Below are 23,505 nucleotides of genomic sequence, written 5' to 3' on the forward strand. Positions count from 1 at the left end.
TTTCTTGATCAATCCATTAGGTGTCGAGTAGGTGTCAGGATTGCGATAAGAAAAAAACTTGAGAAGCTCGACAGATAGCTAGGTATCGAGGAGGTGTCGAGCTTGCTTTTCAAAACAATTTTTTGAGAAGTAAAAAACACAGATAAGAATGCAATCCAACATGCAACTCAACCAATGATCCAATCAACATTTTAAGCTCTCAAAATTATCTCTCAACAGTAATTTTAAGCACATGGATCCTAAAAAACACACGCACGCACAAAACAAGTCTAACCAATTTTATTTTTCAAAAACAGGTCAAGAGATTTTAGTAAGCATACATTAACACATGTAAAACCTTGTGATGGCCAAATCACATTGTACCTGCACATGTATCAAGAGTAGTAAAGAATATTGCATGCCGTGTGTGAAAATCATCACAAGATTGCATATGTGTATATATGTTATGACAATTTGAGATATGAGAAAATCACTTTAACTCACACACAATCATAACTGTTTGATGGGGACTATCACTTTCGAGGTACATCCTATAACTCTCACATCTCCTAGAATACACGCTTGCAATCATATTTAAAGCATTTTTTTTTTTTATCTTTTTGCCTTTTATTTTCTTTGCATATTTTCATTTATTTAGCATATCATGCATGGGCATATAAGAGAGAGAAAAGAAATACCCAAGATGTTGAGCATTTGACATTGCACTTTTGCTATGCCGAAGCATACGATTGTCTTTAACACTGCACTTTTGCTATGCCGAAGGATACAGGTGCCATTCATGATTGGCAGACAACAGTGGTGAGATAGTTATTTATGCCTTTCTCTTAGGATTTTCTAATCCTACCTGTCCAAAAGAGTGATACGAGTGTTAAGTTCAAGAGATAACTTAATCTTACTCATCATAAACAAGAGCCACAAAGCTCACTTGCTTAGTTGTGCATAAGAATGCTCATCTAAGCTACAGATGATACAAAGTTTAAAAAACTTTATTTCAATGGCTATCCAAGGTACACAAGTGCCAATATACACAAAACACACACTGTTTTTGTATTTTTCTGATTTTTTTAATTTTTTTTAATTTTTATATGAAAAATAGAATAAACAAAATTGAAAAACATGTTAAACAAAGTAAAGCATAAAACTAGACTGACTCAAAATAAATGCAAAACACACAAGTAATGTAACAAACAAAAACAAGAAGATGGAAGAAAGTGATAAAATCACTTAAGAGTCCTTTTTCTTCCACACCTTAAAAGAACCTTTCCTTTGATTTTTGATTAAACCCTTGAACTAGTGGTGAGGGGGAAGAATTGAAACCGTTCAAGTTCATAAGGAACATGAGGGCTTTGAGAAGATCACCAGGAGGAGCAAGAAAGGATTGAAGCTGATTCTGGCTTCTAAATGCGATCACGCCTTTGCTCTGTTGAGTGACTAACCACTTGTAGCAATTTGGTTGTGTATGACCAGCAACTCCAAAATGATGACAGAGATGTTGTTTCTTCTGTTTAGACTTTTTGAGAGTTAGCCTTCTTAGCGTAAGGTTTTTAACATCTTTCTTATCCTGCTTAGGGGGTGCTCCTAAGATAGATTTACCCTTGTCTAATTTCTCACTAGCTAATTCAGTTTTAACATCAGTGTTCTCAATTTCAGTATTATTAGCAAGAGAAACAAACACATTAGCACTAGTAGAAGCAATATTAGAGGAAGAAAGACTATACCCTAAACTTGTTCGATTCGAAACAGATTTTTGAATGCTAAGCATCTCGTCAAGCTTTGCACTTGATGTCCTCTTCAATTGAGCTCTGACTTGAAACAACTCTGCTTGAAGTTTCTTGGTCTTCTCAACCAAGAAATTGTTCTCAAATCTCAGGGCACCGATCATTTGATTAGCTTCATCAAACTTTGTGGAAAGCTCTTCACGATCAAGTTCCACATCATTGAGCTTCTTAGTGGCCAGCCTATACAGTTTCTCATGCTTCTTAGAGAGTTTGTAAAGCTTCTCATAGGCTGTATGGATATCATTTTGATCATCCATTTTCTCACACTTAGAATCCACCAATTCTTTTTCTTCTTCCACGTCTTCAACAATCCCTTCAGTAGGATTGAATGTGGCGGTGAAGACATTTAAGATTCCGTCATCCTTATTGTCAGAATCATTTTCAGGCTCAGTGTCACTCAAGGTTGCAGCAAGTGCTTTACTCTTCCCAATGCTCTTGAGATATGTGGGGCATTCTTGCTTCATGTGACCGAATCCATGACACCTAAAACACTTTGGTCCTGCAGGAACAATATACTGACCACCATCCTTAGCATCCTTTTGCCTTTGTCTTGGCCCTTAGACTGAAAAGAATTGGATTGTCTGTAGTCCTTATTGAAGCTCCTCTCATTGGCATTCTTCATTAACTTCTTAAACTGCCTTGTAATGTAGGACTTCATCTTTGAATCTTCATCATTGGAAGACTTATCTATGTCACTGCTTTTTGCCTTCAAGGCCATGCTCTTGCCTTTACCCGACTTGTCAATCCTAGATAATCCTACCTCGTAGGTCTGCAAGTTTCCAACTAGCTCAGTCAAAAGAATTTTTTCAATATCCTTTGATTCCTCTATAGCAGTAATCTTCGCATGGAATCTCTCGGATAGAAATCTAAGCACTTTCTTCACAATCTTGGGTTCAGGAATGGTTTCCCTAAAATTGAAGGCTGGGTTCACTGTGTCCTTGAACTTGACATAGAACTCATCGAATGACTCATCCTCCTCCATCTTTATTTCTTCAAAGCTTGAAGTGAGTCTTTGAAACTTTGAATCCTTAACAGTCTTTGTACTTTCATAGGTTGTCTGGAGGATGGTTTATGCTTCCTTTGCAGTTTCTGTGGAGGATATCTTCTTAAACTCCTTATTGGTGACTGTGCTAAATAAGGCATTTAGCGCTCTGCTGTTGAAGTTTTCCGCCTCGATCTTGGCTTCATCCCAATCGACTGTTGCTTCTTTTGGCTTAGTCCAGCCAATCTCCACAGCTTGCCACACCTTTTCATCTAAAGACTGCAAGAAAGCTCTCATGCGTACTTTTCAGTATATATAGTTAGTGTCATCAAATAAAGGAGGTATGATTAATGACAGTCCTTTATCCATGACAAACAGAGGTCAATGGATCAACACAGTAAAGATTAAACCTAATTAGAGTGTGCCTGCTCTGATACCACTTGATAGGCCAAAAAACATATTGACCCCTTACGATTAAGTTAATTAATTAATTAGCCAAGTTATTAATTAATCAATTTAATATACAAACGCATGGTAGCACAAACAAATCACCAATAAACTAATTACGCAGCAGAAAATAAATAACACGGTGATTTGTTTACGAATGGGGAAAACCTGACGGCAAAAACCCCATCGGGTGATTTTCAGGTCACTACTCCCAAAACTTCACTATTATTACAACAAGCGGTTACAAGTAAAGGAATCTCAAGTACCTTACCAACCTAGATAATCCTAGCTCGTAGGTCTGCAAGTTTCCAACAAGCTCAGTCAAAGGAATTTTGTCAATACAAGTAAAGGAATCTCAAGTACCTTACCAATCTACAGTTGAACCCTTACCCCAATACCCAATTGGGCTTGTTCTACAGTGACAGTTCCCCTTTTGATGCACGGCTCCCAGGTATGTGACTAACCAATGCGCGAATCCCAGTATGCGACTTCAATCATCAACTAGAAACAGTTGTTAGCTACAAAGTTCTTCAGTTCATCCACGATTATCACAACAAGCGGTTACAAGCAAAGGAATCTCAAGTACCTTACCAACCTACAATTGAACCCTTACCCCAATACCCAATTGGACTTATTCTACAGTGACAGTTCCCCTTTAATGCACGGCTCCCAAGTATGTGACTAACCAATACGCAAATCCCAGTACGCGACTTCAATCACCAACTAGAAAGAGTTGTTAGCTACAAAGTTCTTCAGTTCATCCATGATGAAAATCAAGAAGATGCTTGGTCACAAAACCCAAAGGTACACATACACAACAACTTCTTTAGAAGAGATGAACTGGGGCATAACTTTGTCTCCAGTCACAATTTGCTTGAACAGAGTTTGCTTAATGCTTGTGCAATTTGTGTTTTCTTTGACAACCCTTAAAACAATCCTTTTATATGCCTAGAGTTAGAAGAAAAGAAGGCCCAAAGACACATCCACGGATCCCAAAAAATCAGATCAGAAATTCTGATTTTGTAAACCACGACAGATAGAAGGTGTGGAGCAAGTGTCGAGATTTAATGACTGTGCACTTCTTTAGCTTGTTTCTTGGACAGACTTGATGACTTCAATACTTGATCTTGAAACCTTATTTCTTGAAGTATTAAAAACACATAGAACTACCCAATTACAAGTTGAGTGCATTTTGTCAAAGGATTGGCCAATTACATAAAAGAATGACATATGTTCTTAACAAGTGAAATACATATATCCTAATAGTTAGTCTTTATGTGCTATTTAAAACTGTGAGTTCTTGTAGAGGTACTTATTCACCAATCAATGCGTTCTAAGCAACTCAGCCCTTTCATTGTTTCTAAACCATACACAAATAGCTCATCATATTCCCACATTAGAGAGACATTAGAAAACCCAACGCAAAAAATTAACCTAATTTAAACTGAAGTCTTGAAGGTCTATTTCTATAATGACAAGCGTTTGTATACAAGGAATTTATCTCACACACAATCTCTCTCTCTCTCTCTCTCACACACACACACACACACACACACACAAAAGACTTAATAAAAAGGAATCCAAAGATATATTCAATAGTCAAACCAATACCCTTTTTTTTAGAGAGATAATTACAATATGCTGCTAACCCCACAGCTCGAACCTTTTCCCCCCTAGATCTCCAAGCACTTTATGCATGGGGAGGTGCCAATTCAGCTACAAGGTCTTTGGCGTCAAACCAATAATGGTAGTACTTACACTATAATTAAGATTAATGTTACTTTCTTTGTCCCATAAGTACAAAGACATATATATATATATATATATAATGATTAATGAGTTTGTACCTGTTGATCCATAATATCTTTAAAATATTATACCTATTAAAATTAAGATGCGGTGCTTTCATAGTTTTCTTGCATATAATATATATATTACTTAAATTATTATCTTCTTTATAGTAATCTCTCTTCTTTAAATTATAGTCGATTAGCTCGAGAACCTCCCGTGATAATTTTCTTATTTGGCAAATGGATTGGTTGCCAATATATATTTGTATATTAGCTGGATAAGAGAGAGTGAGAGAACATGACAATCTTTTTTGAAAGAGTGGGTAGATAAAGGTAAAAGTCACTGTTCATTCTCCAAATAGTACAAAAATTTGAAGACTGGAGATGCTCTAATTATTTAATTTTGATATTTTTTTTTATGTAAAAAACATTATTTAAGGTTTAGGGTTATTATTTCTTTATTTTTAGGTGCAGTTAATGCTTTTTAGATCAAATTTGATTCCTGTTATAATTAGGTAACACTTAGGAGTTATTTTACATTATATTTTCTTGTTTATCAAGTTTTACGGAGCCCTTGAGTAGGCCCCTAAGACTGTACACGTTTTTGGAACAATTATTTAATCAATAAAATTCAGACTTTTGTCTTTCTATTTTCTGGTAGAGTCCAGACCATTTCTTCTTATGGATTCAAGGAACCCTCATGGATTTGAGGTTATTTTTAGAAGCAAACGAGTTTTGTTTTTTGTTTTCTAGAGGTAGACGAGTTCTGCTTCTTGACGTTTCCGCATCCCGTATCAGTTGGTATCAAAGCCTTGACTTATCTTGGTATGGTGGCTGATGTATAAGATGTACAGCTAGCACTTATCCGGTGATAGAAAACTTAGCAAGTATTATATGATGTACAGCTAGCACTTACAAATATCTTTGCTAGGATGCTGTCACTGGAGTATGGAAACAATAGGAGTAATTATCGCGGAGACATAACTCACAGACAACTTATTGGTAAGCAAATTTCATATAGGCCTTATAAGATAATTACAAGTTTTAATGGTTATTTAAAAAAGAAGAAGAAGATTTTCTTGATTGGTTACTTGATCTAGAAGATTTATTTGACTATGAGAATATTTGTTATGAGAGAAAAGTTAGACTTGTGCTGTATAAACTTAGTAAGTATTCCTTGCGTGGGAACGTGTACAATCTGATAGAATTTGACAAGGTAAAGACAAAATTCGTTCATGGCCAATGATGAAAAAGATGCTTGCTATCAAATTTTATCCTTTGGATTGTGAAAAAATCTTGTTGTATACAATACAAGATTATTATTGGCCAAGAAGTTCACACTTAAAATTATTTAAAAGAGCCATATATTCCACCATTAAGAGAAGAATTACATGTTGAATAAAATACTTTTCTTGAAGAATATGTAGAAGTCAAAGAAAAAAATATAGAGATTTTTGAGGAAATTAATGAAGGCCTTGTTATAGAAGAAAAACCTGAAATCAAGATTGTGGAGAAGATTAATGAAGACCCTATTATAGAGAAAGATCTTAAGGTCGAGATAGTAGAGATCATTAAAGAAGAAATTATAGAGGAAGTTGTCAACGATCTCAATGAAGTCAAGTTAGATGATTGCAACGTTCAAGCTCCTATTATTTTGGTGAGAGACACCGAAACAAAGTTTATTGATTTTATTGGAGTGGAAAGATTTGATGTGATTATTGACTCTTATTTGGTGAATATTGTCAATTGCATTAAGATCAAGGGACAAGAAGTTCAAGTTACTCAATTTATGACTTTCAAGTTTGGCAAGAAGGCAAGGAAGATGAAGTATTCAAAGTATTTGTTCTCATGGCATGGAAGATTTCAGATTTCAGATTTCAAAGATGAACTTTAGGTCGAGTTTGTTTCAAGTGGAGGGGTTTGATGTAGGACAAAATCTACAATTTTATTTTTTGTAATTATTTAATTTTGGTAATTTTTTTTTATGTAAAAAATGTTATTTTAGGTTTAGGGTTATTATTTCCTTGTTTTTAGGCGCATTTAATGCTTTTTAGGTCAAATTTGATTCCTGTTATAGTTAGGTATCAATTAGGAGTTATTTTATATTATATTTTCTTATTTGTCAAGTTTTATAGAACCCTTAAATAGGCCCCTAAGTCTGTCCACGTTTTTGGAACAATTATTCAATCAATAAAATTCAGACTTTTGTCTTTCTATTTTCTGCTGGATTCCAGACCCTTTCTCCTTGTGGATTCAAGGAACCCTCATGGATTCGGGGTTATTTTCAGAAGTATACGTGTTTTGTTTCTTGCTTTTTAGAGGTAGATGTGTTCTATTTCTTGATGCTTCTGCATCCCGCTTCACTTTTCTAGGAAAGTAATGTGAGGAAACTTTTTTTTTTAATAATAAGAAGAAATTTACATTTTAAACTTTATTTACAAACGTGATAAATTAAACCTGTAGTTTTAAAAGTAACAATCTAAATCTTGAAATTTAAAGAAGTAACAAATTAATTAATTAAACTTTATAATATTTTAAATATAAATTAAACCCTAAGTTGACAGGGTAACAACTTAAACCCTAAGCCTATATGAACTCAAAACAAAATGTCATTCCACTTAAATAGGTTGAGGCTTAAATTGTTAGTTTTTAAAACCTTGGGATTTAATTTGTTCGTTTTGAAACTATAACTTTAATTTGTTATTTTTAAAAACTTCAAGATTTAATTTACTACTTTTGAAATAATAGGATTTCATTTGTTACTTTCTAAATTATAGGATTTAAAATGAAAATTTTTTCAAATTATAATTTTGATGCTAGAATCCATCTTTTGCCTCAAGTTTGGTAACAATCCATAACTAAATGGGTGTAATCATGCATTAGTCAAAAGTGATCAATTTTTAATCATAGAGTTTTAACTCTTACACCATATTGTCTAAAGTGTTTTGGCTAGCATTTCTCTCTATCTAGTCATGATTAAGAGAATAAATAAACAAAATCCCTCTAATTTTCTTACAAGAATAAAGAGAGTAGAATGGGAACAACTTGACATTATGAAGGATGGTGGGAATTAAAAATACTAGTTGTAAGGACCAGATAATTTGTAGCCCAAGCCCACTTAGAGTAGTCAGTTGTGTCTTTCAAACCTAGCCCAAATCAATAAAATTTGTAAGACGAGGGAAAGCACAACAACAGTGGGCTTTGCCCGAGGACAACTACAAGGAAGAATAAGGTTTGTATTCAAAAGCAAATGAGTATCAGGCTCTACATAAGTGCTCCCGAGGAGACTGAGTTTGTATAAAAAGTAGTACTGCTCACTTTCTCCTCTCAATGTTCTTCCTTCTATTTCTTTTTTCCTTCACCGATCCCTTTTCCAATGCTCTCCCCTTTTCTTATTGATAGGCCAAAAACGAATCGACCCCTTGTGATAAATTAACCAATTAATTTAGCCAAGTGAATTAATTAAGTTAATTAACATGCAAACATGTGGTAGCACAAACAAATCACCAATAAACTAATTATGCAACGGAAAATAAATAATGATGGAAATTTAGACCCCTTAAAACACAACCAGATTGAGTAGCCTAGTTAATTAGCCAAGTTGTTACTTAGTCAAATTAAGCAATTCTAGGTTAAAACAATCAAACAATCATATCAAGAAAATATAGCAGCGGAATAATAAATAACACANTCCTGAATGAGACACAAATTTAGTGTTTTTACTAACCACGTATCAATAGCTTGTTGTTATCCTTTAAACCTTTTAGATATAATCAGTTTGAGGTTGGATTCCCACTATTGGTAATTCTCTTAAGAGAAGGATTTTAGTCCTATTCCAATGGATGTTATCCTTACCAAGTCTCGAGACACACTTCAGTAAATAACTTATTTTATATATAGAATTACGTAGGCAATAGATTAGTCCAACCACATTTGACTTACCTTACATATTCTTGTCTTAGACTTTTAAGTCTAAGTTCACATTGTATACAAATCATGTATATCACATGCATTGTGGTTTCACAATTACAGTAGAAGGAATGGCTAACTATGGTCGTGGCCACAATACTTTATCAAAATCTTAGTCATTTTCTTTCATTGCCTGTTACCATTATAATCAATGCTCTCAATTTAATTCTATTGTAGAGTAAGAAATACACTTTATTTCTTTAATAGTTACACATAGCACTTCCACATGTAGTGATTATCTAACTAGACATAGATATTATCACTCACATTAATAATAGAATTAAACTTGAATATTCTATATAATAGATATTTATCACAATTAAGTACTTTCTAGTGATCAACCTCAAGTTTTAAAAATTTTGAAAGTCTACATACTGTGAAGACAATGTCTAATTTAGTTCCATACATGAGGCACAACATGTACTTAATTCACTAGCAAACTCAAGCTATGCATCCACCCTTCCAGTAATTTATTTATTTATTATTGGAATCAAAGTGTCTTTACCCCTTTAAAGATGTTAAAATTTAAGAAGCAAGTTCTCAACACTAATCTCAATATAATGAGATAACACAATTTCCAATAGAATGAGAAATCACTAATCTCACCAAAATGAGATAACATAAAATTTCAAAATGAGATTAATATAGTGCATATCTCCACTATATTTTTTTACTTGATTCTCGTTCATAAAAGACTTTCATTTAATTAAGTAAGGAAATACAAACCTACAGGTCTTTCAAACAAACTTTCTTACCAAGATCATTTTTTTTTTTTTTTAAAGAAAGTCACTTCACATCTATATGATGCATACTCAAATTATATGTGGAGACACAATCCAATATTCAATTAATGAACTCACTTGTACTCTCTTTATTTCACAAAGAGGTACTTCCAAAATAAAATCACAATGTGTGCTTGTTTAAACTCGAGACATCTACCACATATGGCAGAATTTAATCACAATGAATTTAACATCCCTCAATGTTAGTTCTTAATACCTTTAACAAGCACATCTTTGATGCACATTAGCATTCTTATGAGTCTATAACTCGTTTAAGGGTTATACCCCCACACTTCTTGGATATCATAATTCCACAATTTGAGTTTCTAAACCCCCATAATTTGGGTTCTCAACCATTCCAAAATTCACATATATACGCACACTGTAATTACATATAACAAAAATATAATAATAGAATATAGTGAATTTATTTAAAATCATATGAATGGTTTTAAAAATATCAAACTAATAACACAAATAGTTACTAGTGTATAGATATCAAAATCTATTTTTTTTCCTTTATTTCAAACCTTTTACTATTAACCTTAGACCAAAAGATTTTATAATTTATTCTAATACCCACTCACAACTGATTGGTTTAGAAACTAGAGGTAGATCTATTAAGACTCAATTATTATTAAATAATATCGAGTCTATCTCATCATTAATAGCTTTTACAATAGAAAGCTACATCTTTTGGAAGCACAGAATTTTCTCAAACTTTAGGCTCACTTCCCTCAAAGAAGACTATGAGTATTTAATTAGGCCTACACTTTTATTACCTTTAACAAGGTAAACAAGAGTTTCACATGAAATAAAAATTTGGATTAAAATCTTTTTTATTTCTCACACTTTGACTCCACCTTTGTTTACTTAGTGAATCACATTTAAATCTTTAATATCACTTAATGTGATATTTAACATTAGAGTCAATTACTCGTGTTTAAGTAGGAATCAGGGTATTCTTGAAATCATCTTTGAATTTAAACCCAATAAATTCAATATCCTTTGATTGCAATCTTATATTAGACATTAAGTCTAATAAAATACATATCCTCGAATTTACTCAAAACCTACATATACACTTTATATAGCTCTTTGACTAATTAGTCCTCTTTGATCTATCATTTACAAAAGGTTAAACATCCCCACAGTTTAAAATGATAAGCATTTAGTCACATTCTCATTTCATAACACATGAAATATCTTTGAGATGGAACTCTGTTATGCACATAGCATATACTAAACAAAACTTCTTCCCATTAATTAGATAGGAACTTAGTTGATTGCATTCAAGTTTATGGCATTCACCATATCAAATAGAGTTTTCTCTTTTGACCAAACCATTTTATTAGGGTGTATAAGGGACTACACCAAAGCATGTCACAAATAAAGAATCAACAATATAAGCACAACCAAAACATATTGATAAATAACACTCAGATAGGAGCATATCCATTGCCTACTAATATCCCATTCTTAGACAAAACCATTCTTAAATAACAAATTAGCTTTTCTTGATATGAAAATATAGCATTGGTCAAGAGAACTTCTTGCCAAAACTCAATTTTACTTCAACAATCCACTTTCCATGAACTTTTGCCTTACTATGGATGTCCACGAGCACCTTTAGTTCTATGGAAGACTCCTCATAAGTCTTGAATAGTGCCTTGTAGTTGCACACATGCAACATTGCACTTGAATTAAAACACCAATCGGAAGAATTTGTAATTCTAGCCATATGAAATATAGTGATCTTTATTACATACATCACTCACCGTTGCAATAATGTCCTTAATGACAATTGCTTCACTGGCATTTCCATCTTCTTCCTTCTTATTCTTTAAGAACCTACATTCTCCAATGTAATGATCTTTATTTTCACAAAGGAAATATGACATTCTACTTTTCATTGTTGGGATCCTTAGAATTGTTCTTATAAAACCATTCACACCCTTATTCACATTCAAGTGTTTATTGTTCTTACTAGAACTTCCAATTTTAACATTGTTCACATTCACTTTAGAATCGGTGTTAGATAAACCACTAACCAGACTTTCCTCTTCAATTCAATGATGTGGTCTGAATTGATCTAAAGTGAGATCTTCTGACATGTTCCTTAATGTCTTCACATAGTTTAGAAAATCACTTAGAAAAATATTCATGTACTTTATCACTTTAAAACTTTAAATTCACATCTTTTAGATTTTCTACTTGACTTTATAATATTTAAACATGTTAAAATTTCATTCTTATATCTCAATTCAAATAAATTTGCAACACATGCAAATATTCTAACAAAGAAACTCATCAATCAATTTGAAATTCAAATTGCCCATGAACGAGAAATTCGTATCTTCAATGTTCAAACTATGAACATAGCTTTTAATGCATTCACAATGTGAAAGAATCATCACATTGTCTTGCTAACAAAGAAACTTGTTTCTTTAAGCCTTATTCCATTGAATTTCTTTATGATCGATTCATCATTTGAAGAACTCTTCGAATCCAAGCCAATTGCTCTTTCTACCGTGTAAAATTGGTTCCATTAAAGCGATCCAATTTCACTAAACCATAGTTCAACATCTTCAAAGTTGTACCATCATTTACTTCTTGTCTTGTAGTTAAATATTGTCTAAGATTGTTGAGGATATTACACAAAGTAATAATGGAAGAACAATGTTAACACAAAAGACAAACAGAAAATAGAAAACTTTGAGAAACTATATCGTTTTCCTTAGACAATATTTGCCCCCCACACTTTTGTTGCTAAAGAATTATTGCAAATTTGTCCTTAGGATACAACCAAGATTTTGGGTTCTACAAATAGTAATTCTGGAGAATGATCACAAGATTTCTTGTATTTCTCCCAAGTGAACATAAGTTTCTACTTATACCCATAGGGTTATGTTTCATGAAAAGACACGTATGAAGAGTTAGTTATTTTTTTCAAGTGAACATAAGCCTTTATTTATACCTATAGGGTTATGTTCATGAAAAAGCACGTATAGAGAGTTAGTTATTTTTTCATAAAATAGTTAACAAAGATTGAAACCTCTTCAACCTTTCTGAACAATCACTAGAAAATTCTGCAGAAAATTCAGATTTTCAAATTTTCACTTAGAAAATTCCAGAACTTAAATTTTCACTTTATGAAATCATATTCTCCAAACTCAAACATCATTATTACAACTTATCCTTGTATATACTTATATATACAACAATAATATTTATGAAACTCATTTCCAAACAAATAATTATATTGCCACTCATAAGCATTGAAAAAATACTTAAAATCAATGCAAACGAGCACTATTGTCTAGATACATAAGAATGAGCCTCAGACAATAATAAATTGAAAGATTCAAAAATCTTGGTGTGTAAGAAACTAGATGGATGTTTGATGCATTGTGACACAAAAGGTTGTAGTTCTAAATTCTCTTTTTGAAGTAGATATTTTGAAATCAAATCAGCACATAGTATTAGGTGATCTTTGATGTAACAATGATAGAGTTGGTAACTGGAAAGACACCATGGGAACTTAAAAGAAGAAATGCACCTTGCCAATAAAAGCAGCTAAGCCTCCTAGTCTAGCAATCCCAACAGCAACATTGGCAGGAGCTCCACCGGGAGCTTTCTTAAAAGAAGGTGTTTCTGATAGTGAGACTCCACCAACATTTGGCACAAAATCAATCAACATCCCCCCCCCCCCCCAAAACAAACGACCAGCTGTTTTTCTCCTGGCACCCTTTATTTTTATCAACAACAGGCGTTTTAAATGAACCATTAGGAGAAGCTTTAGGTGAACCTACAAGAGGCAAATTGGTGTAGATGAACAAGAGATGTATACAAAGTGATTGTAAAATACCAATATTAATATGACATTGCAAATAGATATGAAATGGGATAAAAACATATTTAATTGATATCTGAAACTGATAATGACCTTATTTTTCTCATTAAGATCAAATCCCTTAGCTAAAGATTTTAAAAAAGGTTTGAATGAAAGCAAAAAAACTTCTTTTCTTTTTCCATATCAAATAGTAATTGTACACACAATGCAGTACTCTCTTCATCCCAACTCTGTCCCTTTCCATGGATTGAACACAAGACCTCTATTTTCTAAAAAGAGAGGGATAATCACTTAGCTACAAAAGTTAGTGCTCCAAAATTTCAGTCCATATGACCCAACCATTCTCAAAACTATTAGCCCAAGATTGAAATGGTTAACCATGAATGCAACTCAAAAGGAATATTATATCAAATTGTGAACTAAGACAAGATCAAATAATTTTCAGCTAGACAATAACTTGTTCTAGCAAAATGACAATAATTTTAGCTCAGGGAAAAATTATGATTTGGAAAAGAACTAATTCAAAACCTCACAAGGTCCATCAAAATCACATCATTTAGCTCAAGAATCAAAATAAGTACAAAGCAACTAATACAAAACAAAAATCCAAACCAACCTGTGAACTAATACCGATTCAAGACCCAATAAACCCAGTTTCCTCATTTAACTTAGTAATCAAAATGAACAAGAGTGAAACTCAGGGGAAAAAAAAAAAAAAAGTACCCAGATAGACTTATGAGCTAAAACTGATTCAAACCCAAGAATGCTCATCAAAGACACATCATTTACTACAAGAATCAAAATGGGCATGAATGAGAATCACAAGAAATGGTGCAATACCTTCTGGGGAACTCTTTTTCAACTTGAAGCTATCCTTAACGCGATTTTTGAAGGCTCACAGGGAAGCAGCAACCTGACATTTTTTCTTTCAGCACAACCTTTGAGGACCTCTATCAATGTTCAGAAAACCGAAATATATAGTACTATTAGAACTAACAAGGACATAAACTAAAAAGCCAGAGAGGTTAAGCATAATACCATTTTTGTCCCTCGTTTCAATCTATGTAGGGCTATTTTGTTCTTCTCCACTGTTCCCTGATCCGTACGTAGCCTTCTGTATCTCAAAATCTAAACTCGTTTTCTTTATCAGTATTTGTTTGGTTTGGAACTTTGATTCTTTTTTTTTTGATATCGTCTGACTATGAATCCGTGAAGACCGTGACTGATTCCTTTTTCTTATTCTCTTCAAAGTCTAAATAAAAAGTCCAAACACAACCACCTGCTTATGTTTCTCCATTTTTATGGGGATCACAATCCAGTTTTCTAACTGTAGTTTAGTCACTGTAAAGTCCTGTAAGCTCAGATATTGCCACATCAGATGGAACCCACCATTAAAGTGGGGTCAGTAAGCTTATTAATATTAATTATTATCTTATCACGTGACGTGACCCGTCTAAAAGGCACGAATTCAAAATTTTTGCCGAGAGAAAGCAGATGGACACAAAAAATTTATAAAATATTTGGGTTCTCCAATTGGCAAATAGAAATATGACACGTGTTTTGTTATTTGTAAGGTAAATGACTTTTTTTTTTTGGGTTACTGAAAGAAAAATATAACTAACTTCATTGGTTGGGTTAGTGAGTCATACGTAATATAACAAATAAAAATGTCATTTTTTTTTTATTGGTGGTGTAGTGGGTTCTTTTTATATTTCTTGTATCTTAGACATGTGTTTTGATATTATTAGATAACGCTTAGTTTAGGCTTTTTCTAAGAAAGAAGTGCTCCGCAGAATAGGCTCCAAAGTACCATTCTGCCGTTATCAGTTTGTGCGCAAACATTGAGTCCAAAGTCCAAGGGAAGATGCTGCAAAGTAGGCTTATCCTCAATTTCTACCGCAGAAGGAGCTTTTCTCCAGTTTCTGTCACAGGTCTGACTTTTCTGCCATGTGGCAAAACTTTCTGATGTACAATAAAACCGTCTACTGTGCAGTGAAGCCTTTTGCTATGCAATAAAGCTGTCTGCTGTGCATTAAAGTCTTTTGTCGTGCAGTAAAGTTGTCTACTATGCATTTAAGCCTTCTACCGTGCATTAAAGCCTTGTGCAATCTTCATTTTTTACCGCATAAATAGTTTTCTATTTCTTGCACATAAACAAATCTAAAATCTAAAGAAAATACCAATCAAGCAAATGTTAGTTTACATGGGTTAGCATATTCTCAAATATATACATACACATATTCGCAAATATGCTTATACGTATTCACATATACATATATAAAATATATTCTGTAGGACATGAGAAACAAAATATATGTATATATATCCTTATGGCAAGATAGTGATTAGTTTGTGTCAAAAGTAAAACACATAATAACAAAAAAAGAATAAAACTTTGGCAGAAAAGGTTTAGCTAGCATAATAGTTAACACGATAAATATAATAAAAATGTACTACAGCAAAATAACTAGTACAACAAATAAAAATACTACAGCAGGACAATTGATATAGCAAACGTGATAAAAACGTGCTATAACAGAATGACTAAATATAGCAAATATAAGTTATAATGAGAGAAATTAAATATATTTGCAATCGAAATCAAGTATTGAATCTTCTCATAGAATAAGTAAACCAAGAAGGAACATAAACCCCATCTTGAACAACCTTGTCATAGGCTTCTACCATCAAAATTGTGCATTTTAAAGAATAGGCCTAAATGGCTACTAGCTATTACTTTTGGAGACTTTAAAGAGTGGGTTTGCTAAGAGGGAGGGAAAAGATAGTCTATTGATGCATGTCCCTATTCCTGCCACGTTTTCTCTCTTCTTTTTACCACTTTCTTTCTTTCTTTCTCTCCATTCCTTTTATTTCCTTCACGTGATTCCTGCCATTGTCACTTCCTATTGTTCCTTGTTTCTTGTCATTGTGCTTCTTCATATCAGTTTTCACGCCTATCTTTTTTATACAAAATGATTTGGGCCTTTGTGGACCAAATAATGTTGACTAGATCAAAAGGATCTTAAGCCCAATTTATTTTCATCTACTAAAGTCATTCTGCCAAAAAACTATATTCTGCAGCAAACCTATATTCTGCGGTAGATTTGTATTCTGCTGCAGATCGCTTTCCCTTGCATTTCTTTCTTTGGACCTCTCTTGCTTTTTGGTCTTCTTGGTGGGCTTTTGGGCCTTACTTTTCATTGGGCTTTCCTCCGTATAAATTTTTGGGAACGGATTCAAAAATTAGGCATCAACAGTGGTTAGAGTCAAATTCTGTCCCCAAAATAAATTGTTAATGGTAGGTAAAAAATTGGTATTTAGTGGTTTACTAGTAAAAACTTGTCACAATTATTGTGAAAAAATATTGTAATTTTTTTTTTTTTTTGGTATAGAATCTATAAATAGCATTGACATTTCTCTTTTCACAACATCATTGATAAATTTTTATTATGATTTTAAAAAATCAAACCAATAAATATAGAAGATTCAGGGTTTTAAAGTTAAACTAAACTGATGGTTGAAATGTGATAACATAAGAATTTAATAATAACTAAAATACAAATAAATAGAGTAAATTAGTAATCTTGATTGTAAAATAATAGTTGTTGATATATAAATAATTTTCAAGTATATTCTATTACTTATATTGATGTAAAAAAAGTTCCCTTGACTTTCTTAATCACAAGTCAAATTAAATTACTTTTTTTTGTTATCTTTTATTTTTAGACCTAAATTTAATTATTGGTGTAGTTGTAGTTTACTTACATGTGTTTAAGTTTGTTTTGATAACCCCTACCATGATTTGAAAAATGTCACTTAATTCACTTGAGTTGAAATGATTTTCATTATTAAACTAGTCGCTAACCCGTGCTATGCACGGGAATCTACCTATTTGTGAGGTAAACTAAAATAATTTTATAAAATCTTGAATTGATTGAAAAACTTCACCATTGCATAATTTGCTCTTGTATGACTTCAATTTGTGTTACAATTTGATAAAGAAGCTATTGCTTGAACATGCAATAACATACAAAAAATTTGTCAGACAATTTCAAATACTACAAAAAAATAACTCAAAAATTCAGATATTAAAACTTCTAAAAAACCAAAAATATTAAAAAAAATCAGATGATTCGCTGCTTAGAAATTATTGAAACAAAACAAAATATACATGACTAAACAATAGAGAAATATAAGAGAACGATGAGTTACATTCAAAAGAATAATTTCAATTATTGTAAGCTTTTTTATCTTGTAAAAAACGGTTAAAGAGAGTTTGGTAGTTCATGTACAAAAATTACTTTTCAAAAAATACATAAAAAACCATTAAATATATATATATATATTAATGTAAGGACTCAATTTGAATTGAGTGTTGGGTTTTCAGACCAACAAGCTCAAACAATACATTTATAGAGAGTGGGCTGACAGGCTTAGGTGCTGGCCGTTGATCACCATGCCCAAACTTCTTTTAAAAATGGCTAAGTGTTTTCTTACAACTGAGGGAATGCTCCTCGGCCACAGGCCGAGGAGGCCTTTCTTTTTTTTTTCCCCTTTTTTTGGCTTTACTAGCTCTTCTTTTATAGTTTTAATCTTCCTCTCTTTTGCTTCCATCTGTTGATTGTCTATTCGCCTTTTTCTCTGGTCGCCCATCCCATCAGAAGCTTTATCGATACTCAAGTGGCTCACTCTGACCAACGTTATCCTGCCAAGGGGTTACCTCTCCATTAATGCGGCCAGGGGGGTTAGTTGAGTGCATTAAATGCGAGAGTGACAGCTTACCTTGGGGTTAGCCACTCCCCGAAACCACTCTTGTCAGGCCGAGGACAAGGTGTCCTCGGCGTGGATTCAAGAGAATAGGCTTCCCCCTTTCTCCTCACTTCTTTTATAGTTTTAATCTTCCTCTCTTTTGCTTCCATCTGTTGATTGTCTATTCGCCTTTTTCTCTGGTCGCCCATCCCATCAGAAGCTTTATCGATACTCAAGTGGCTCACTCTGACCAACGTTATCCTGCCAAGGGGTTACCTCTCCATTAATGCGGCCAGGGGGGTTAGTTGAGTGCATTAAATGCGAGAGTGACAGCTTACCTTGGGGTTAGCCACTCCCCGAAACCACTCTTGTCAGGCCGAGGACAAGGTGTCCTCGGCGTGGATTCAAGAGAATAGGCTTCCCCCTTTCTCCTCAGAAATAGCCTACGATCCTCGGCATGGGCCTTGGGCCTACTATATGATGGACCGAGGCTATCAGGCCCACGGACCCCACAATTAACAAAGTAAAAGAGAAGAAAATAATATAAGAAGAGCTCATACCTCTACTCGGCTTTAAAAAAAATATATTGGGATTTGCATTACTTTTATAGTATTCATGATTAACCTCGCAAATTTGGAAATAAATTATCAACATTTGAGTTTAAGTTTAAGTTGGATTTTTTTTTTTTTTTTTATGGGATAAGTTAGACTTGTTAGAGAGATAGAGTTTCACTCCTTATTAAGTTTGGATTAAACAAAAATATATATTTTTTTAAATGATAATGATGAGTTTGAGTTTAAGTTAGACTTGTTAAAATGATAGAGTTTCATTTTTTGTTAAGTTTGGACTAAACAAAAATAATTTTATTTAAATAAAATGATAATTTTATTTAAAAATTGTGCTTACGTGAAAAATTGTGAGAATTTCAAAAACTTCGGTTTCATATATATATATATATAGTTCTTTATCATATTTGTATAATTGTTCTTCAATTCAACAGGACAATTGACTAAAACTAAAAACACATAAAGATGGTGATTGGTGACTTACTAAAAGGCTCTAAGAAATCTTCACGTAAAAGGGCTCCAGGAAAGCTTCAAGCTAAAGTGTGTTGTGTTTGTTTTTTGTTAGTTTCATGTCGGGTTTTTATAAGGAAGAGATAAATCCTAACATGACTCTGTTTATGAGTCCTAATGTTTTTTTTTTAATAACAGAGTCCTAACATATTTGGTTTAGATTAAACAAAAATAATTTTGTTTTTAAAAAAAAAAAACAATGATGAGTTTGAGTTTAAGTTGGAGTTGTTAGAATAGTAATAGAGTTTCACTTTTTGTTAAGTTTGGACTAAATAAAAATAATTTTATTTAAATAAAATGATAATTTTATTTAAATATTGTGTTGACGCGGAAAATTGTGAGAATTTTAGAGGTTTTGGTTATATACATACATACATACATACATACATACATACATACATACATACATATATATATATATATATATAACAGTAACCCACCTCATCACTTTCTCTGATAAAAATAAAAACTTAACAAAAACAAAGAAATTAAGATCTAGAGTACGTTTAGTACACTGAATGAAGATTACGACAGGAATTATAATTTTTATTACTAGTAATAAAGTGTGTTGTAATGTAATAACTAAACATATTCATTAGTTTAGTTGTGAGTTATAATATTAGAATGAAACTTAACATTTATTTTAGGAACTATCTTACTCATATAATTATATCTCCTTAAAAATTGTAATTTTTAAATTTAAAAGAGATATATGTGTTATTTTTTATGATTTTTTATTTTTATAATTGTTAGATGTATATGAAAAGTTTATTTATTTGAAAATATATTAAGTTTTGAAATTTGTGAGTGTGCCTTTTTCTTGAGCAAATCGGCCCAAGAATCCTGGGCCAAGTAATTGTAGTTTGGTGGAATGGGCTTGGTTCACCACAGCTAAAAGGCCGTTTAAGAACCAAGTGGTGCACATGACAAGTTTCCTACAACACAAATAAACTAATAAGCGAGAATATTTGTATTGAATGACAACGAAAACAGCAAAGAAATGAAAAGTAATCAAGAAATACACAAAACAGTGGTTAGGGATCCCTAGATTAATGAGAGGTACTTTATTAATTTTCTTTGATCATAGTTACAATGTGCTCACTAAGACATGATATAAGGTTCAAATAAACTCAAAAATTACAAACTTTGATGGCTATCTAAGCCTTTAAGACTTGCAAAGTTTGAATCATTTTGAATCCGAGTATATGATATAGTGGTTGTTCCTAGGATACCAGGAGATGTTTCTCTATTTTCCTTGAATTTTACAGAGTTCTCTCAATGATTCTATTATGATTTTCCTATTGCTAAATGCTTTCAACGATGGTTGCTTCTCTCTTTTATAGTGTGACTCTAGGGCTCCGGGGTACCAGTGATTTTTCTCTTTTGCTCCTCCCTGGGTACCAGAGCTCGTTTTGTGCCTATCACTCAGAAGGTTGAGTCTTTCCCTGTTTCTCATAATCTCCTCCTTTGGGCACTATTTCTTTGAAAGCCCATGGCTCACTTTCCATTCCAGGGTGTGCTTAGAGAGTTGTTCTCAATTTCACGTTCCTCAAAACTTCTCATCTTTTCAGACCCAACTTTTGGCCGTCCTCCCTTTTGTCATTTCTCCTAAGTAAGCGGAATCCACTTCTTCTGGGTCGAAAGTTTCTTTCCATCCACTTCCATTTATAGTTTCTCATTCTGGGTTCCTTGAGGTACCGCTCCTTTGTTCATGAATGGTTACTTTATACCTTCTGATTCCTTACTATATCACTGGGCGCTTGAGAGGGACTTATCTGTCCTTCATTCTTTGTATTCTTTGGTACTTTCCTTTGAGCCGTTTTCAATCTTATTTAGGCTATGTTATGCGTCCCAGGGATCCCGGGCCCCTGGCAGTCTTTGGGATCCCAGCCTAGTTCTTCCTATTAGGCTTCTTTTAGCTTCCTGATCTTGGCTGGCCGGGCCTTTCCTTTGATTCATGGATTTTAAAAGCCTGTTCCTCCATGGATCTTTGGATCCTACCACTTTGGGCCCTTCATCCTTTTCTTCTTTTTTTCTTTCTCTCTTTATTACGTGAGCCCAACTCTTTTATTCCTCTAGTTTTATTTCTCATGGGGTTAGTCTAGTGTGTTATCTCTTTGGGCCTTGGGCTGTGATTTTTTGAACCTCAACATTTAGCCCCCCAAGCACATGGTTTGGAATGGTAACAAGCTGGGTTCGGGCTGGATTTTTTCATACCCGAACCCTACCCACGGGCCTAGACCTACAGCCCGAACTCAGCCCGTTTATTAAACGGATTTTTTTTTGGGGCCTAGACCTGCCTCGCCTGGCTCCGTGGGCCCCGCGGGCCCTGTTTAGCCAACCAAATTTGGGCCCAATCTGTAAGACCACAACAAGAACATGAATATGCATTCTGCAATACCACAACAACCTAACCTCAAATTTCGAACCCTTAAATTCTAATTCTTTGTCCATCAACTACATGAAGCATTACAACTTGCAAGATTTTTTATTTTTTATTTTGGATATATAAGTACGTGTGTGTGTATATATATATTGTGGTCTTACAAATTCAAAGTTAAATTTTTTTGTATAAAAATAAATTAAGAAAGCTTCTTTGGTCCTATTATATTGCAAATAAAGTTTCCCTGGCTAAATTTATAAACCATCATTATATCAATAGCATACAGGGTTCTTTGAGAGTCAGCTTCAAAGGCGAGTAGGCTATTATGTTGATTGGATTGATTTGATTCCACTATCAACTGCGAAAGAGAGCAAAGAATGGGTGCTTAGTGAGTGTGTGTGAGAGAGAGAGATCTGATTTATTACGGCGATAAATCAATGATTGAGTTAAGATAAATAGTAGCTAGAGAGAACTTACATTAGTTTTTTGAGTCAATAATCGGTTGTGGAGTTTTGCTGTGGTTCACAGATTTTGGTGTATGAAATGGGAGAGAAGAAAGTGAGTAGGCGGCTGAGTGATGGTGTTCTGTGAAATGGTATTAAGGTTTTTCTTTTAACTTTTATATATATGTGGGGGGGTATTTTAGTATTTTTAACTTATATATATATATATATATATGAGTCGGGTTGGGTTCGGGTTCGGGCGGGTTTTTGCAAAACCCGGACCCTACCCGACTCGAACCCGCTTCAGGTTTTTTTTTAAAAACCCATACCCGACCCTATAATTTATCGAGCCAGGTAAAATTCAACCCATTAAGGTTGGGCCAGGCCGGGTATCCGCAAGTCGAATTTAAATTGCCATCCCTACTCATGGGTTGCTTGCAGCCCACGTGTGAGTAATTGAGTTGCTGTAGGATCCTACTGTCTTGATCCTTCTTTGGGGATCCTGGCCTTTCATCTTCGGCCTTCGGTATCCTGGTCTTTTTGCTTCTTTCTTTTGTAACTTCCCTCTTTATACGGGACGTGGCAGTTGAGTTATGGGGTAAAAAATTTCCTCCACCTACTTTTACGTTCCCCATAACTCCCATTAAAAACTGCTAATAACTCTTCCCCCTTTAAATTAAAATTTTGGCAACTGGCGCATCTTTCCATACATTGTCTTCTCTAACTGCTTTTTGTGTCTTTATTGCAGGTGCTTCATATTATCTCTTTTACTTCCCTGAATCTTCCATTCCTAAATCTCTTCTCTCCCTTTTAGCCAGTCTGCTACTCTTTTCTTTTTCCATCCTTCAATTCTCCTTACTTGCAAACATACCCATTGCTTTGATGGCCTCCCCCTCTTCTCGAAAAAGAAGAGAGCGCACTCTTAGTCCTTCTGAAGGTAAGGGCTCCTCTAATTCTGCACAAGGCGAGTTTCATGAGGTCACTAGGTGTTCCGCATTTCCTTTACGGGACCCCTAGAGGTGAAGTGGCCTGTTTCTCTCTCATTATCTCTCATTTTTTATCCACACCCTTAGCTACCCTAGTCTATTCTTCCTTCAGGTGTCCCATGGTGAGGCCCCTCCATCTCTTCACTCCTGGGTATTTTTTGGTCAGGTAGGTTTTGCTAGGTCCTCTTAGGTCCCAGACCCTAGAGAGATTTTTGATCTCTAGATCAGGTGAGGACTTCGAAAGGCAGTTCCCATCTTTTTCAATTT

The 23,505-nt window shown here is 33.7% G+C and overlaps 1 long non-coding RNA gene across 1 annotated transcript; it reads right to left on the reverse strand.

The window, feature by feature from the left end:
- Positions 1-13,124: 13,124 nt before the first annotated feature.
- On the reverse strand, positions 13,125-14,940 carry LOC136069417 (uncharacterized). The gene is made up of 3 exons (XR_010630658.1): positions 14,640-14,940; positions 14,442-14,551; positions 13,125-13,556 (listed from the first exon to the last, which is right to left on the reverse strand). It is a non-coding gene; the product is annotated as an uncharacterized LOC136069417 (long non-coding RNA).
- Positions 14,941-23,505: the final 8,565 nt, after the last annotated feature.

Source organism: Quercus suber, unplaced genomic scaffold, assembly GCF_002906115.3.
Source record: "Quercus suber isolate HL8 unplaced genomic scaffold, Cork oak 2.0 scaffold_169, whole genome shotgun sequence".
NCBI lineage: Eukaryota > Viridiplantae > Streptophyta > Magnoliopsida > Fagales > Fagaceae > Quercus > Quercus suber.